General features: G+C 40.2%; 1 pseudogene; it reads left to right on the top strand.

The window, feature by feature from the left end:
* Window positions 1-3,605: 3,605 nt before the first annotated feature.
* Window positions 3,606-9,470, top strand: LOC110448297 (annotated as a pseudogene).
* The last annotated feature ends 8,464 nt before the right edge of the window (window positions 9,471-17,934 follow it).

Genomic DNA, 17,934 nt, shown 5'->3' with positions numbered 1-17,934 from the left:
AGAGCGGAGAAGCAGGCAGAGAGAGAAGCAGAAAGAGCCCTCAACATGGAAATGGAAAAGAAGAATTTCCTCGTAGAACAGGCGCGGATTGAGGCAGAGAGGGAACTGGAGAAGAAGAACTTCATGATTGAACAAGCAAAATTAGAGGAACAGAGAGAAGAAAGAGCTGAGGAGCGAGCAATCAAGGAGCACCAACGTAGGATAGAGCTACATCAAGCTGGTTTAACCACGTTATCCGCTAATGCGACAAGGGATGCTCCAGTACAACGAGGACCAAAGTTGCCATCTTTTGAGGAAGGCAAGGATAATATGGATGCCTACCTACAAAGATTCGAGCGGTATGCTACTGCACAGAAATGGAACAGGGAGCAATGGGGAGCTAACCTGAGCGCGCTTTTGAAGGGTAAAGCCCTTGATGTGTTCTCACGGCTGAACGTGGAAAAGCTTTGGACTTTGACGAACTCAAGAAGGCTTTGCTCCAGAGATTTGAGTTAACGGAAGAGGGATTTAGGAAAAAGTTCCATAGTTGTGGGCCAGAAGCAGGTGAGACATTATCGCAGTTTTCCATACGTGTTGATAGCTATCTCGAGAGATGGATTGAAATGACAAAGACGGAGAAGACTTATGTGGCGTTTAAAGATCTTATTCTCAGGGATCAGTTACTTCATTGCTGCAGTCAAGATCTGACACTGTTCCTGAAGGAAAGAGTTCCTACGTCGGTCAAAGAGATGTCAAAACTGGCAGATCACTTTGCTGAAGCAAGAGGAATGAAAGCTCATTCATTGGTGTCCAAAGTTACGAAGTTTGGAGGGAACAAAGGTTTGACAAATACCGGAAGGGACACGAATCAGGAAAAAACATCAACAGTTCCTACAAGGGAGAAACGCTGTTATGCGTGTGGAAAATTAGGACATTTGTCTTTCGACTGCAAGGCCAAGAAGACTTCTGGAAATCGTCTTGCTGCTATTACAGAATCTACCCAGCAGATTGAGGGCGCAGTGAATACAAGTGAGGGTGCATCAAGGAAAAAACTATCTGGGAGAACCAGGGGTCGTACCAAGAGTAAATCGAGAGGCCAACAGGATCGACAAGTGGACACAGAATTACCTAAACTGAGTATGTCATGCAATGTGAAGGTTCCCGGATCTACTGATATGCCTGTTGTTAGAGGTTGTGTGGGAAAAAGATTAGTATCCGTTCTGAGGGACTCCGGTTGCAGTGGAGTTGTCATTAAAAAGGAACTGGTTGACTCAGGCCAGATAACAGATCGAACCCAGATTTGTACATTAGCTGACGGGTCGCGGTTGCGTGTTCCTATTGCGGAATTGGACGTAGATACGCCATATGTTCGAGGAAGTACGGATGCATGGGTCCTGGAGACGCCACTGTATGATCTAATCATAGGCAATGTGGAAGGTGCCTTACCACCGTATCAACCCGATGTTACGTGGCAACAGAAGAAAGAAGCTACGATGCATGCTGTGGAGACGAGAGCACAACTGCATAGAAGAGCACAGGGTTATAGACCCCTTACTGTTCCTGAAGCTGTAAAGGACGTAGGCAGTATATCGGATTTGTAAAAAACAGAGCAAGGAACAGACGAGTCACTTGCAAAATTTAGGAAATTAGCACAAGCAGAAGAGACCTACGAGCGAGATGATGGTGGAACGTCAACTATTTATTACCACAACGGGCTGATGTATAGGAATTTTCAGAGTAAACGAGTTGCTAACGGGAGGGCATTTCGGCAGCTGGTTGTTCCGGAAAAATATCGACAGGTTGTAATGAAGTTGGCACATGCGTCAATCATGGCCGGCCATCTCGCAGCGAAGAGGACAGCTAGTCGTGTTATTGCCGAGTTCTTTTGGCCGAGAGTACAGGCAGACGTCGTGCGTTTCTGTAGATCCTGTGACATATGTCAAAGGACCCTCCAAAAAGGAAGAGTTCCGAAAGCTCCATTGGGAAACATGCAAATAATTGATACGCCATTCAAGAGAATAGCAGTGGACTTGATCGGACCACTTCAACCCGCTACAGATCGTGGAAATAGGTACATTCTCACGGTTGTAGACTATGCCACGCGCTATCCAGAGGCAGTACCATTGCGAGGTATCGAGACGGAGAGAGTTGCTGAAGCCCTCGTGGACATTTTCAGTAGGGTCGGAGTGCCTTCTGAAATGCTTACGGACCAATGGGCCCGGTGTACATCCGACATGATGAAAGAGGTCAGTAGACTACTTTCCATACGGCAGTTGACAACAACGCCATATCACCCAATGTGTAATGGGCTCGTTGAGAGATTCAATGGAACGCTCAAACAGATGTTGAGGAAAATGAGCGCTGAAAGACCTAGGGACTGGGATAGGTTCATCAACGCACTTCTCTTTGCTTACCGCGAAGTTCCACAAGAGAGCCTGGTGTTTTTCCCCTTTGAGATGTTTTACGGCAGGGCAGTAAGGGGACCCATGATGATATTGAGGGAATTGTGGACGAAGGAGTTACCTGATGACGAGGTGAAGACCACATACCAGTATGTGATGGACCTGAGGGGAAGAATCGAGGAGACGTGTGAGATGGCTATGGAACAGTTACGTGCAGCTAAGGGAAAACAGCGAAAGCATTTCAATCGGCGAGCCAAGTCAAGGGACCTGAAGGCGGGAGATAAGGTATTAGTGTTGCTACCTACTAAGGCTAATAAGTTACTGATGCAGTGGCGAGGACCGTATGAGGTGACAGAGAAGGTTGGGCCGACAGATTATCGTGTAGATAGAGACGGGAGGATAAAAACTCTTCACATAAATTTGTTGAAGAAATACGTGGATGCTAAAGGCAAAGCAACGCATGATGTTGGAGTCATCCTTTCGTGTGTGATGACGACAGTGATCGACGATAGTGATCAGGAAATTGAGACAGAGACAGGCAAAGGATTGGAAGAAATGCCAAAAAAAGTGGGAAGCGAAGACTTTCAGAATGTGGAGATATCGGAGGAGCTTTCAGAGGATCAGCAACACGATGTCAGTGATATCATGGAGAAGTATGAGGATGTGTTTACAGACCAACCAGGAAGGACGAACCTGGCAGAACATGATATTCACACTACAACGAGTGACCCAGTGCGGATAAAGTCGTACCCGTTACCGTATAATACGAAGGAGGTTATCAAAGAGGAGGTGAAGAACATGCTTCAAATGGAAGTCATCGAACCATCGACATCCCCATATTCGGCACCTGTTGTGATGGTAAAGAAGAAAGATGGGAGTAATCGATTCTGCATCGATTTTCGAGGATTGAATCGAGTGACAATCTTCGATGCTGAACCAATGCCAAACGCGGAGGAGATATTTGCTCGGTTGGCTGATGCAAAGTACTTCTCGAAGCTGGACCTCAGCAAGGGTTATTGGCAAGTGCCATTATCAGCAAACGCTAAAGAGATGACTGCTTTTGCAACACCACTAGGACTTTTCCAATTTCGGGTCATGCCCTTTGGATTGGTTAATGCGCCGGCAACTTTCAGCAGATTGATGAGGAAGCTGTTGGTTGGTATGGAGAAGTTGGATAACTTTATTGATGATATTCTTATCTAAACCAATTCATGGGAGGAACACATGGAAGTGCTTCGAGAATTATTCTCACGGCTACGGAAGGCAGCTCTTACTGTTAAGCCCAGCAAATGTTCCTTCGGATTTCGGAGTTTACCGTGCTTAGGACATATTGTAGGATCGAAGCGTCTACAGATGGAGCAGACAAAGGTAGAGGCGATCCGTCAAGCTCCCAGACCAACGACCAAGAAGCAAGTAAGATCTTTCTTGGGACTTGCAGGCTTTTATCGCAGGTTCATTCCGAACTTTGCAGCGATCGCCGTTCCTCTCATAGACCTTACCAAGAAGGGTAGTGCTAATCATGTGCAGTGGGAAGACAGTCATGAGCGGGCATTTGCCACCCTGAAGAAAATGTTGATTGCAGAGCCTGTTTTAAAGCTTCCGGATTTAAACCAAGAATTCATCATTCGCACGGACGCATCGGACACAGGTCTTGGTGCGGTTTTGTTGCAAGAAGAGGATGGAATGAAGATGCCTGTAGCGTATGCAAGCAGAAAAACTTCTACCTCGCGAAAAGAACTATGCCATCATCGAGAAGGAATGTTTGGGCATCGTCTGGGGAATTCAGAAGTATGAAGTGTATATCTACGGACGGGAATTCGTTCTGGAAACGGATTACCAGCCACTGACATATCTTCATAGATCAAAAACAGCAAATGCAAGACTAATGAGGTGGGCGTTGCTTTGCAACCCTACAGATTTAGAATCCAGGCAATCAAAGGAGTCGACAACGTGGGAGCAGACTATTTGAGTGGGATATAGAAGATACATGCTCCGTGGTGTGAAGAAAAAGTGTGACCACTTTTTTCCAGAATGGGGGGATTTGTCACGATCGCATGTATTGTCTCGTGGTGTTTATGTTGATCGTATGTAGATATATATATTTGTGAATGTCCAGTGTCATTGTTATTACGAATCACGTGGTCAGTTGACGGATGTTACGGTAAGTAAATAGGTAGGGAGCGGAAGTGCACGAGCTCAGGACACAGGTAAACATGTGTGGACGCGCCATAGCCACCTGTCGTGGGTTTTAGTACTCACAGCGGCCTACCTCAGTAGTTACAGGCACAGGTTACAGACTGTGGTAAGTAATATTAGTATTAAGCTTTATGTAACTCTATTTTTCCATCTTTATGTCCTAATATTGTCCGGTTAACGTCTATTGAGCCGTATAGGATAGTGCGGTCCGGTCATGCGTGACGCTTGGGTAGTGAGCGATTACCACAGTACAGCACGTGCATGTAGGCTAAATTGTATGAATATGTTTTTAGAGATACTTTATGGGTTTATAAGTATGTATATCTCGATGCATAGTTATGTACGAATGTAATAGTGTTGTAATGTTGATGATATGTATTGGAATAGTGATAAACCGTTATGTATAGGTGAGGTCTCGATAGAGTGTAAAAAGTATGGAAGCCGCGTGGTGCCATACTCGACTGTGTACTTGGTACTATGTATCGCCGGACCGGAATTAGGTTTAATTGTTATAATAGTTATTATAGTATATCACTTAACTGTTTACATTACTAGATATCATAGAGTCTCACGTCAGTGTTAAGATTGTCGAATATGATTGTGTCATTATATAATTGTCATGTTGATATTTTGTGAGGAATCAATTGCTTGAATGGTGAAGTATGCAAGATTGTAATGGCTGTTTTGGGTATTGTTTAAGCTTTCCTGAGGAGGATTACGACCACATCTGGACATTGCAGTGGATACATGCGAACGGGGCATCAGGACCGTCCCATGCAAAGGGTCAAGGTCAGCCACAGGTCATCCACAGCGGGCAAGTCATGGTCACTGAAGGGGTCAGCCAGAGCTGTACAGATAGGGAACTCTTAGTGGACACTAGGGTTCGAGAGAAGCGCATAGCGCGCATCCTATATTTCCACCGTCAGTAAAGGCTACGGTTGGTCAGCGGTGTCAAACATACGGAGACTGTTGTCACCCAGGATAGGACTATTGGTCCATTGTGTCATACAGTAGACAGGAGCAGACAGCACAGGAACTGTCATATTATTGAAACAAGGAACATTGACTGGTACCATGCAATTAGCCGGCTTATTTGGAACTGTGAACTTTTGTATGGAAATCAATGTGTGAAAATATGTAAATGTATGTATGTGAATGAGTGGATGCTGGAGAGATGATAGAAATGTTTAGTGAAATGTGCTTGTGTTAATTGTAAATAAATTGTTTGTATTTGTGTAACTTACTAGTTTGTTTTGTTCATTTCTAATTATCTCTACCGACGCTCGTCCCGCGTTACATTAATAGTGAGTAAAACTTAACAAAGATGGAAAGATATCATTAGGTGGTTATTATATATATAATATATATGTAATACGGAATACATTAAGAATACATATATATACAGAATAAGTCACTAGGAAACTGCCGGGGGATATGAAGTTTCTTCTGAACCATCATTCCTGAGGTAAGGAGGTGAATGAGTTAGATGTTTGAAGGACGGGTACTGGTTTATCACGTGCATGAGCACTTGGTTCGATGTCACGAGGAATATGATATAGGGTTCAATAAATCATGTCGTGATGTCGTGACGTCGTAATGTCGTGACGTCGTAATGTCGTGACGTCGTTGATATAGTGTAAATGGATTCAATAGGTTCCATACGACAGACGTTGTTCTGAAAATCATCATGGGGAAATAGTTTTTTTTGATGAGTACACAATTATAGTTTTGACGTAACACTTCAACAAAATTACAGCATTTATGAGAGTTTGTTTACAACCATATTTTTGACAAACAAAATGGAAGAACTTGAGATTTGTTTTTGCTACCAATTCTGATGCCCTCTTGATATGATAAACGCGGCCTGTTCTAAACATTGTTATCATTTTTTTTTGTATTTTGTTTATTATTGATACTGATCAATATGTTACAATTATACACAATTAGTTTTTTTGAGGATTACTGAAATCTGCATTATCTCGCACACATAACAGAGATCGTTTAAACGAGAATATAAGGGAGCCAATGAATGTTAAACAATAACAATTTTTGAATAAGTGTATAGTATCCCACATCCACTGTAGGTAACCCCATTCCCACAACCACTGTAGGGTTCCTCACTCCCACAACTACTGTAGGGTTCCTCACTCCCACAACCACTGTAGGTTACCTCACTCCCACAACCACAATAGGTAACCCCACTCCCACAACCACTGTAGGGTTCCTCACTCCCACAACCACTGTAGGTAACCCCACTCCCACAACCACTGTGAGTTACATCACTCCCACAACCCCTGTGAGTTACCTCACTCCCACAACAACTGTAGGGTGGTTCCTCACTCCCACAACCAATGTAGGTTACCCCACTCCCACAACCACTGTAGGCTAACTCACTCCCACAATCACAGTAGGTAACCACACTCCCACAACCACTATAGGGCTCCTCACTCCCACAACCACTGTAGGTTACCCCACTCCCACAACCACTGTAGGCTACCTCACTCCCACAACCACAATAGGTAACCCCACTCCCACAACCACTATAGGGTTCCTCACTCCAACAACCACTGTAGATTACCCCACTCCCACAACCACTGTAGTGTTCCTCACTCCCACAACCAATGTAGGTTACCCCACTCCCACAACCACTGTAGGCTACCTCACTCCCACAACCACTATAGGTAACCCCACTCCCACAACCACTATAGGGTTACTCACTCCCACAACCACTGTAGGGTTCCTCTTTCCCACAACCACTGTAGGTTACCCCTAATGGAGAGTACTTAAGTAAATGAACCCATAACTGAGTCTGGAGAAGAATTCCTAGATTGCCAAAGCCCAAACTGTCAAAGTATCAAACCGTCGGTTCATAGTTATATTGGCTGTGAAGTTTGAATAATTTCCAATTGAAAATGTACCAAACATACCCAAAAGTATCATTTTCCTAAATAAAGTATAATAAACTTCGTCCCGTCACCAGGGGCAAACATGGAGTCTGGAGGTCATGAAATTCACAATTTTGATAAAGCACCTCAAGACCCTTCATTCTATGACGAGTATTGGTTTCCAGTCTATCACAGTCTGGAGGAGATGACTGTTGAACCCTCTGGCTATATAACCCCATTTAGGCTCAGCCCCTAGGGATGAGACAGGGGAAAAAAAGTCAAAGTATCAAACTGTAATCTCATGGTTATAGTTTAAATCAAGTTTGAATGATTTCCAATTGAAAATGAACAAAATTTACCAAAAAAATGGATTTTCCTACATAAACTATAGTTTATCCTCTCCCCAGGGGCAAACGTGAAGCTCAACGGTCATGAAATTCAAAATTTTGATAAAGTACTTCAAGACCCTTAAGCTTTCACCTATCCAGAGTATTGAATTCCAGCAAATCTGTGTCTGTAGAAGAAGATTTTAAAAATTTAAGCCAATTTGACCCATTTTAGCCCTGCCCCTCAGAGGTCCTGGGGGTTGAAACCATATTATTCAAAAAGTTGGTGCATATTAGACTAAGGAAGGTTCCTGCAAAATTTTATTGAAATCGGATCAGCGATTTCTGAGAAGAAGACTAAAATGTAAATTGTTTACGGATGCACTACGGACGCCGCACGACGACGGACAAAAGGCGATTAGAATAGGTCACTTCACTTCGTCTCAGGTGACCTAGAAACTATAAACCTGAATGATTTTGAACAAAACATCAATGTAACGCACATCAATCAACAATTAACTCTGTCTGTCTGTCTGTCTGTCTGTCTGTCTTCTCCCCAAAGGCAAAGCGTTATCCTCAAAAATGAAGAGTATTTGATTCGAGCCAGCAAGAGAGATTTGAAAACATTGTTTGATTCTTTAGATGCAGACGTTACTTGTCTTCAGGAGACCAAAGTATCACGTGATCAACTCGATGAACCAACAGCTATTGTTGATGGTTACCATTCCTATGTCAGTTTCTCCCGTAAGCGGATTGGCTTCTCGTGTGTTGGCAATTCTGCCGAGACTCGGCCACACAATGTAGTGCAGAGGAGGGACTTACCTCGCTGTTAAACCAAAAGGATGATGGGAAGGTGAGTTGCTATGGTGACACGACACATTTCTCAACAGATGAGCGTGAGGCCCTTGCTGCGGAAGGGTGGACAGTCATCCAACAACATTGGATACAGACGAGTAGTGGAAACGAGGTTGGTCTTGCAATTATCAACGTTTACTGCCCAAGAGTGAATCATGAGCGGGATGATGGGAAGGTCTACAAGATGAGATTTCTAGCTCTCCTTCAGACTAGGGCGGAGGCATTTTTTTCAGAGTGAAAGTCATGTAATAGTCCTTGGAGATCAGCATTTGAACCATAAAAAGATTGACAACTGTGATCCAGTTTTGGAGGATTGGGGAAAGACCCCCAGCAGAATGTGGATGAACCAGTTCCTTTTGGAGCCAGGAAGAGATTCAGACAGAATCTATTGACACTACAAAGGTACCACATCATCAGTGAAGGGTGGACTGTTTATTGACACATTCAGACACCTGTTCCCTAGCGAGACGGAGGCCTATTCCAACTGATGTAACCTCACATCTGCACTTGAAACCAACTTTGGCCGGAGGCTCGACTACATTTTATGTGATGATTCCATGGCTAAAAGGGACCTGAAGGAGAGTTTGATGATAAGAGATGTTGAAGGATCCGATCACTATTCAGCGAAGACAGAATTTACATCATCATTTCTACCAGCAGGCATATGTCCTACTCTGAGAACAAAATGTATGCCAGAATTTGTCGGAAAGCAACAAAAACTGTCGTCTTTCTTCGTGAAATCTTCAGAGTCAAACGATTCATCGTCAAAAAACGACAACAAAGGATCACCCAAAAAGACATTATCAATTACCTATATAAGTGAATAGAGACTAAAGCAGGTGTCAAATTATCAGGTAAAGTCTCCAAATAAGTCTGAAGGCAGCATTAAACGATTCAACAGTGATCGCTCGGAACGGTCAAGACCTCTAGCAAAGAAAGAACAGCTTGTCAATTCCGAAACAGTCCAACCTTATGAATTTCTTTGGTAAATCAGCATGTAAGAAAAACATTTCACCTGACACCTCAGTTACAAGTCGAGCAGATTATGAGGACGTCAAAACATGCCAAAACGGTCAAGAAAATGGAAAAGAAAAAAAAAAGTGTCTCTTCAAGAAATGACTCCAAGGTGGATTTGTTTAGTTCTGTTGATAACGAATCACCGTCCAGCTCTCAAGAGCTGAAGGGCGGTGGAGAAATCAAAGCGAAAAAAACGTCAGCTCTAGCATGGACACATTTGTTGAAGGGACCACCTACGGCCCCTTTTTGTAAGGATCATCAAGAGCCATGTTTGTTACGGACAGTCAAAAAGGAGGGGCCAGATAGAGGGAAACAGTTCTTCGTATAATTTTCGGGCAGAAGGTTTAAGGTCAAATCCGGAAGCTCGTTGTGATTTCTTCAAACGGATAGACAGTAAAAAGTGATCACAACATTTGTTTGGCTTTATCAACCTAGGGTAGTTGATCTTTGAAATAATGGCTCGAATAATTGATGTGCCATTGTCTTTAAATTCACAGATTCCATTTTGCACAAATTATGCAGACTTGCAAGATGTCACTGCAAATCATGTCAGAGTGTTCAACTATATACATACCTGTAATGTACCTGGTATATATCCTGTTGAGGTAAAAATGTTTTCAATTAAGATGTGGTCACTTGGAATCAAAGGGGGACATCATACATTTTGTCCAGGTTGGAGGTGTGCAAGGCACAGTCACTTCTGAGTCAATGGTTAATTAGATAAGTGCAAAATTGTCTATAAAATTTTAAAACTTTGAAGATATATTTATGAATCTTGAACTTGACCAGCATCACCCAATGAAAATGTACAACGCATTGGAATAAGGTCACTGTGACCTTCACCTCCGTGGTCATTTTTTTATGTAAAACAGCTGTAAATTTTAAATTGCAGATAAACTGATGAAAATTGGTGATAACCCAAAGGTTGTGTAGTGCATTGTATTTAGGTCACTGTGAAATTCCCCTCCAAATCAGTGGTCAAGTAAGTTTAAAGCATATGCATATTGGCATGTCCAATATACACTTTATAATACCAATTTGATCAAAGAATTATTGGTGAAATATTGTTATTTTGTCAGATAAAAATAATGATGTACATGTAAAAAATAAAAAATGTATTTGATTCCAACACCTGAACCCAAATAAAAATTGTTGTTAAATGTAAGATAATTTTACACCTACAAGGTGTATAAGCCACGCCCTTATTGGCCCCTGGAGGAGCACCAAGAGTAAAATAGCATCAAACTCTCATCTCATATAGTTTTAATTCCAATCACCTCCTCCCGAGGGGAGAAGGTAGAGCTTAAACTCAGTCCATTTGGTATTAAATTCACAATATTGATAACGCACCTTTTAATATTTCTTTCTAGCATATCCGAGTCTTATAAAAAGACTGTAGACAGTTCAGCCTATATAATTTATTTTATCCCTGTTGACCCTGATCCTCACCCCCTGGGGTAGGTCAGGTTCTAAATATTCAAAGTGTCAAACTGTCAATGGTGTTTAAATTGCAGTTGAAAATCAACAAAATGAACCCAAAAGTATTGTTTTCCTATATAAACTATAGTATTCAATTTCATCCCCTCCCATGGAGGAAAAGGAAGCCATGGGATAACGTAATTCATACTTTTGATAAACCACATGAAGACCATTTAATCTATGAAGAGTATGTATTTCTACCCTATCTAGAAACTGAGAAGAAGACTTTTGGAAATTTCAGTCAATTTCACAATTTTGTTTTTCGCCCATCAGCCCATGGGGGTCAGCAAGGGCCAATAACTGTATTTGCATACCATCAACTTGCCATCCAGTACCGATAATTCTAACCAAGTTTAAATTATTGCTAATGGCAATTAAACAAATGACACTCAAAAATGTGATTTCCCTATATAAACTATGAGATTTTTGAAATTTCAGTCAATTGGACCCCATTTTGGCCCCGCCTCTCAGCCCCTGTGGGTCAGTCAGGGCCAATACTTGCAAACCATCAAACACCTATCCAATGCTGATAATGCTAACTAAGTTTGAATTAATTTCAATGGAAATTAAACAAATGTTGGTCCAAAATGTGATTTCCCTATATAAACTATAGTTAAGTTTACCACCTCCCTAGAGGGAAACATGAGACCCTAGGGTAATTAAATTCACACTTTTGGTAAAGCATCCTGACACACTTCCATCTATGAAGAGTATTTGATTCTACCATATCTGGGTCTTGAGAAGAAGATTTTTTGAAATTTCAGTCGATTGGACCCCATTTTGGCCCCGCCCTTCAGCATATGGGGTCAGTCAGGGCCAATACTTGCAGCCCATCAGACTGCTATCCAATGCTGATAATGCTAACTAAGTTTGAATTAATTCCAATGGAAATTAAACAATGCTGGTCCAAAATGTGAATTCCCTTGATAAACTGTAATAAAGTTTACCCCCTCTTGAGAAGAAGACTTTTGAAATTTTAGTCAATTCGACCCTTTTGGCCCCGCCCCTCAGGCCCATTGGGGCCTGGGACCATATTATATACAATTTTGGTTGACCTTTGACCATTGAAGGATTCAGCAAAATTTCATTGAAATTGGTTCTGGATTTTTGGAGAAGAAGCTGAAAACGTAAATTGTTTACGGACGCAGGACGGACGACGCCCGACTGACGACGCACGACGGACGACGCACGACGACGGACACAAGGCGATTGCAATAGGTCCACTGAGGTGACCTTAAAACACATTTGCTTGACTAAATATGGGCAATCAAAAGCACTATTAACAGGATTCCTACTGACTCCTGAAAAGACTTTTATATAAAAACCTTAAAAACTTTTACATTTACGTTTTATAAAACCGAGCATTCGCATTGATTTGGAAACAGTTCGTCTAATGTGGGTACTAAAACTCATTGAAGAGGTCAACCAAACGACAAGAATTATTACACACATTTTATTTTTCAGGTTATCACCGTTCATAGTGTAATTAAAATTCATACATGTCTTCTTGTTTGTGAAATTGACTTGGCAGCACATATTTCCATTCACTTTCTTTTTCCACACAGTGCACCAATCATACGCTCTATCTATATCGCTCTGTAGCTGCTCACACTCAGGCAACGTCCTTACACACTTTAGACATTTGCTGTCGTCGGCAAACATAAGAGTTTTAGAAAACAATAGATGACAGTTCATTGGTAAAAACAAGGAAAAGATTAGGTCCAAGTATCGAATCTGGAGGCACACCGGAAGTTACATAATACCAACCGAATATTGCCCCATTGACAGTAACACGCTGGAATCTGTCTTTCAAATAAGTAGTAAACCAATCTTAAATGCTAGCCTTTACACCATACACTTCTAACTTTTGCAATAATATTCTGTGGTTTACTTTGTCAAATAAATGCCTTTGAAAAATTAGTATATATACAGCATGTAATTCTACTTTTTAGTACTGGTTCCCATCGTTGCACGATAAGTTGTAATCAAAAGCTTGAATACAAAAGTAAAAGGTGTGGTATCTTAAAAAAGACGCATACATAGAATAAAACAAGATCAAAGATGACGTTAATGCAAAACCAAACGTGCAGTAAATAATTGAATCACATTAACCCTTCGGGGGGCCCCTGAACTTTCGCAAATTTCTGATTTTAAAACACCAATTTTTCATTAGCCTCGCGGATTTTGTAGGTTAATGTTTCACAACTAACAACTTAAATGTCTTTTTACATATAAATACAATAACATATGTATATAGTGTAGACGTAACAGATACAAAATGCACATTGTTTATGCTCCTTCATCATCGGTAGTATAGAATGTCCGAGAATGACAACTGTCTGGATATATATTCTATATTTTGTCTTATATTAAGAAGTTATGTAACTCCTGTTCCCATTATTTTTGATAAAACTCGTTCAATATGATCAGTTGGTTAGGTTTATTCTACAGAGTTTCTCAAAATACGCCAAAATCGTAACTAAAATGAGTCTGTGAATAATGGTTGCAATGGTGGCGCGGAAAAAAATGATGATCACGTGATCCAACATGCTCCGCCCCTCATTAATATTTATGAGAAAAAGGGACCCTCATTAGTTAAAACATATTTTATTGTANGGGGTGGGGTGATGGAGGGGAGGGGTGTTACCTAGAAAAGTAAACGTGTAAACTGAGAAATCGATCCGCATTTGAATTAATTATAAACTATACAAATTCCATGTGACCCTCATTTCCCCCTTTTGTAAAGGCCAGCCCTCCCTTTTGCGATCTCAGGTGAACGCAAAATGCCAATTATCGGAACAGCAAATCGCCTTTGTCCGTCCGTTTCAAACGTGACCGAATTCAGCATCGGTCTCCGTATCCAAGATCCATTAAACCCAATCAGGAATATTTTCACCTTTTCTATGCGATTAACTAAGCGATTTAATAATAAATGCGCTGAACGAAATATCTGATGTTTTATTCAAGGACAATTTTTGTATTTGTTTGATTGGGGATCCTTCGTTGGGTAAATTATCATTTCTTGTTTGTCGAAGTGTGAAATATAATGGAGGCGTTGATGCCAAATTAACTATTTATTTAACAATCACATCTCAATAATAACGGGCAGCGATCGATCGAGCAGTGCGAGCCGTAATGGCAACACATGTACGGAAAGTACGGGAAAATGAGAGTGAATTGGTTATATGCTATTTGTCGGCTTCAAAAAACTTTCGTCCTTCCGGTCGTACAGGCTCACAAAAAACGGCAACATTCGTTGATCCGTGCCTGCATTGATGTTCTTATATTGCACAAACAATCAATTTGATATTTTCAATGAATACCTTCTATTTTTGTCGTATCTCCGGCAGATGTTATTGTTCAGTAACAATTTCACTTTTTTTACAAGTCGATGTTGCTGATGAAATCCTTCGATGTCATACATACAATTTTGATAATTTCGTTTTTCTCTTACAAAAAATTGTTTCCATGCGCATGACAATTTTTGCTTAGTTTCAACATAGCATCCGCTGATACTGATAATTCCGTTTGTCATACTGCAAAGAAAAATGTCGCACGGTGATTGGTCGAACTGCCAAGGTACCAGAAGCTATGTTAGTATCCTTGCCGGGGTACATAAGAGCTCGCGCGCCTGTTGTAAGGGAGATAACTCGCATATTCGAATCGAACACACCGGAGAACGTTCGTCTGCTAATGTCAACAATGAACAAAATGGCGAAACGGTTTGCAAGCCACACGGAGAGTGAAATTGAGACAAAACGGGCGTCACTTATACCTACAAACACAAAGAAAAGTAACAATTCAGCAAGCAAAACCTTCAGAGCATACTTAAGCGAAAAGGAGCAAGACACAGATTTTGAGGACTTCTCGAAGCCAAGATTAGACGAGTCATTAGGTCATTTTTATCTCGGTGCAAGGAAACACCTTGCCTTCGGCTCAGGGTACATAAGGTCCTGACAGCGAACATGAGACCATGTACCCTGCCAAAGACCTGAATAACTAATAATATTATACCAGGCATACGTATTTTGCATTGAAATATGCCGAATTGACGGTCACAACATGCTGTGACGCGACTGTGACGTCACTGTTAACACGCGTCATCATATAGTGTTGCCAATACATTCACTGAAGCCAACTCGAATGTACTGGAGCTATACCACATTAATTAGGATATTTTGATTTAGTTTAATCTTATTCCTACAGTTCAGTGAACACTTTTAGATTTGTAACTACATTGTAGGCATGGACACGTACTGGATATCTTTGATGTAGTGTACATATTTCATGCATTTATGTTACTTTTAAAAAGTTATTCTGAAGTCATTTTAACTTTTTAATACAAGTGCAAATTCCAAGAAATTTCTTTTTGAATTTTTCAACAAAACCAAAGGTTTTTGTTTATTTTCATCTCGGAATATTGTCTTAGTTTTATGGAGTTTTTTAGATTATGGATAGGGAGATAGGCTTATAACTGACATGTGCAAGTAAAAATACGGTCATTTATTTTCAAGAGGAACATCACATTAAGGCCTAGGTCAATTTTTTTTTTATAAAAGTATTCATTATTTGATATTCGACCGTTCTTCAAGACTTAACAATTCCTCTGTTCTTTCGTGTCTTTGAGTGTTCTTTGTCTCTTAAAACTGGAGAAAAGGCAGAATTTCCTCAATATGTCCTGCGTAATTACGTAATCATTATCCTAATTGTATATTTACATACAATATATCACTGTTAACATTTAAGCAACGATTCTGGAGGAAGACCTTTGATACTATCGAATGCATGCATTGACAAACACTAGTCTAATAATGGTGTAAATCATCTTTTTTTATTTTCGTTCTTATACTCATATCTTCAAAAGGTACCGTAAAGTACTGAAAACAAACAAATAGACCGGAAGTTAGTGCTAACAATTATTTGACTCCGTACAGGCACTTATTTGAAACATTCTTCTGATTTCTTGAGGCAATGCAACAGATCAATAAAAAGTTATTGACATTGCTATTAACAAGTGTTGCTAAATCGATTACAATTCTGAGATGTCATTCATGCATGATCTTAAATTATTCAAAAGACATTCATTTTGTGGTCCAGTTCATGTAAGAAAAGAAAGAGATAAGCTAAATTGGTCTTGTAATCCCCTCCAGCATGTAACGTCATGATCACCTTTTAACAGCATGATAAACAAATCCGAATATTTTATTAAAAAAATAAAATAAATAAAAATCAGTGACATTTATTTGTTTAGAGTTGTGCATCATTGCAACAGCTAAGAAGATAAAGTCGAATACTTGCTATTTATATATCCCTATGCAGATGATATCTACTTGATTTGCAAGTATGTCTGAGGTGGTTTGAAAACAACGAACCAGGGTAGATCCATTGCGACTGGGTTTAATATGGGGTTAGGGCAAGAAGAGACTGGGGCAAGTCCGGCCCTGGGGTAACTCCGTCCACTTCTGATATGTTTTATCTCGAGCAAATATTTACAATTTTGAGGATCTTAGCAGTGCAGTTCACTGGGCAGGACGTTCGTACGAAAACAATGTCGGGAAAACTACAATTTTAGATTACTAAAAGCGAGACAATTATTTGTTGGGAGGGTAGAAAGAAAATCATGACCTCCCTTCTTTCTGCATTTGCAAACTTTCTGCAAACCGAAATGCTACTTATTGTTGTCATACGTATGGTGTAAATACACATACATTTTAACAAATGCTAAACAGATCAACTTTAATGAAAATGGGGCCAAACTCCCCCCCCTCCCCCAGCTTGTAAATAAAAAGAATACTTTGTATTAAGACTGAGAATAAAAATAGATATATTATAATAAAAGGTTTCTTAATTCAATCCTTGACATATATCAAAGAGTATAAAAATCTAAAAACAAAGAAAGTCTAATACACCGTAAAACATCAAGGCATATATCACTATAAAATGAGACAGACTATTTTTTAGTACATGACGGTAGTTAGATATAAATAAGTCGCATAATAGGAGTGGTGTGTGCCATTGACCTAGGATTACCCATAAAACCCACAAAGTGGCTTATTTCCAATTGGGTCGTTTAAAATTGGAAGAAAACCGGTAACGGTTAAGATGGCACAGAACAGGATATGTGTATATCATATTAGATAATTGATCAGTAGAATTGTGTTACCATTTATATATAAAACAATACAACATACATAATAATAATTATTTATAGCAACAGACAGCTTCTTATAGTTGCAAACTATAAAACAGTGTTACATAGTCATTTTCAAAGATATCAAAATACTTAAAATACTAAACAGACTAAATATACCGACAGATCTTTACATTACTGTTTATAGAAATGCATGAAAAAATGAAATTTGAAATGATTGTGCAATGCCGCAAGTCAAGCTTTCCAACGGTTGGGTCCCCCTACCAACGAGGTCTGCTCGACCCGTGCCATCGCACAGGTCTATACATGTATTTTGTGACAAAGAATGAAGAGGTTAAATATGTGTGCAAAAAAAGATCATCAAATTATTTTTTTTCCCTGAAGCACAAGGTGTTTTTTAGCATTGGTTTTGAATTTATGTTTGTTTTTGTTATTTTTGATATGAAGAGTCAAGGTTCCAATCTTTAGCAGCCGAAAAGAAAAAAAGTAGATGTTTCTATACTCTTGACGTTTTTAATAGCGAAATTTGAATTTCCGGATCTAGTAACGTATGTGTTATTGTTTTTGGTGAAAAATTCATGCATATACTGTGGGCATTTCTCATTAAAGATATGAAATGCATGATTTAAACGAAGCTGACGAAC

The sequence above is a fragment of the Mizuhopecten yessoensis genome, unplaced genomic scaffold (assembly GCF_002113885.1).
Source record: "Mizuhopecten yessoensis strain PY_sf001 unplaced genomic scaffold, ASM211388v2 scaffold3989, whole genome shotgun sequence".
Taxonomy (NCBI): Eukaryota; Metazoa; Mollusca; class Bivalvia; order Pectinida; family Pectinidae; genus Mizuhopecten; species Mizuhopecten yessoensis.
This window is presented reverse-complemented; position numbering and strand designations above follow the sequence as displayed.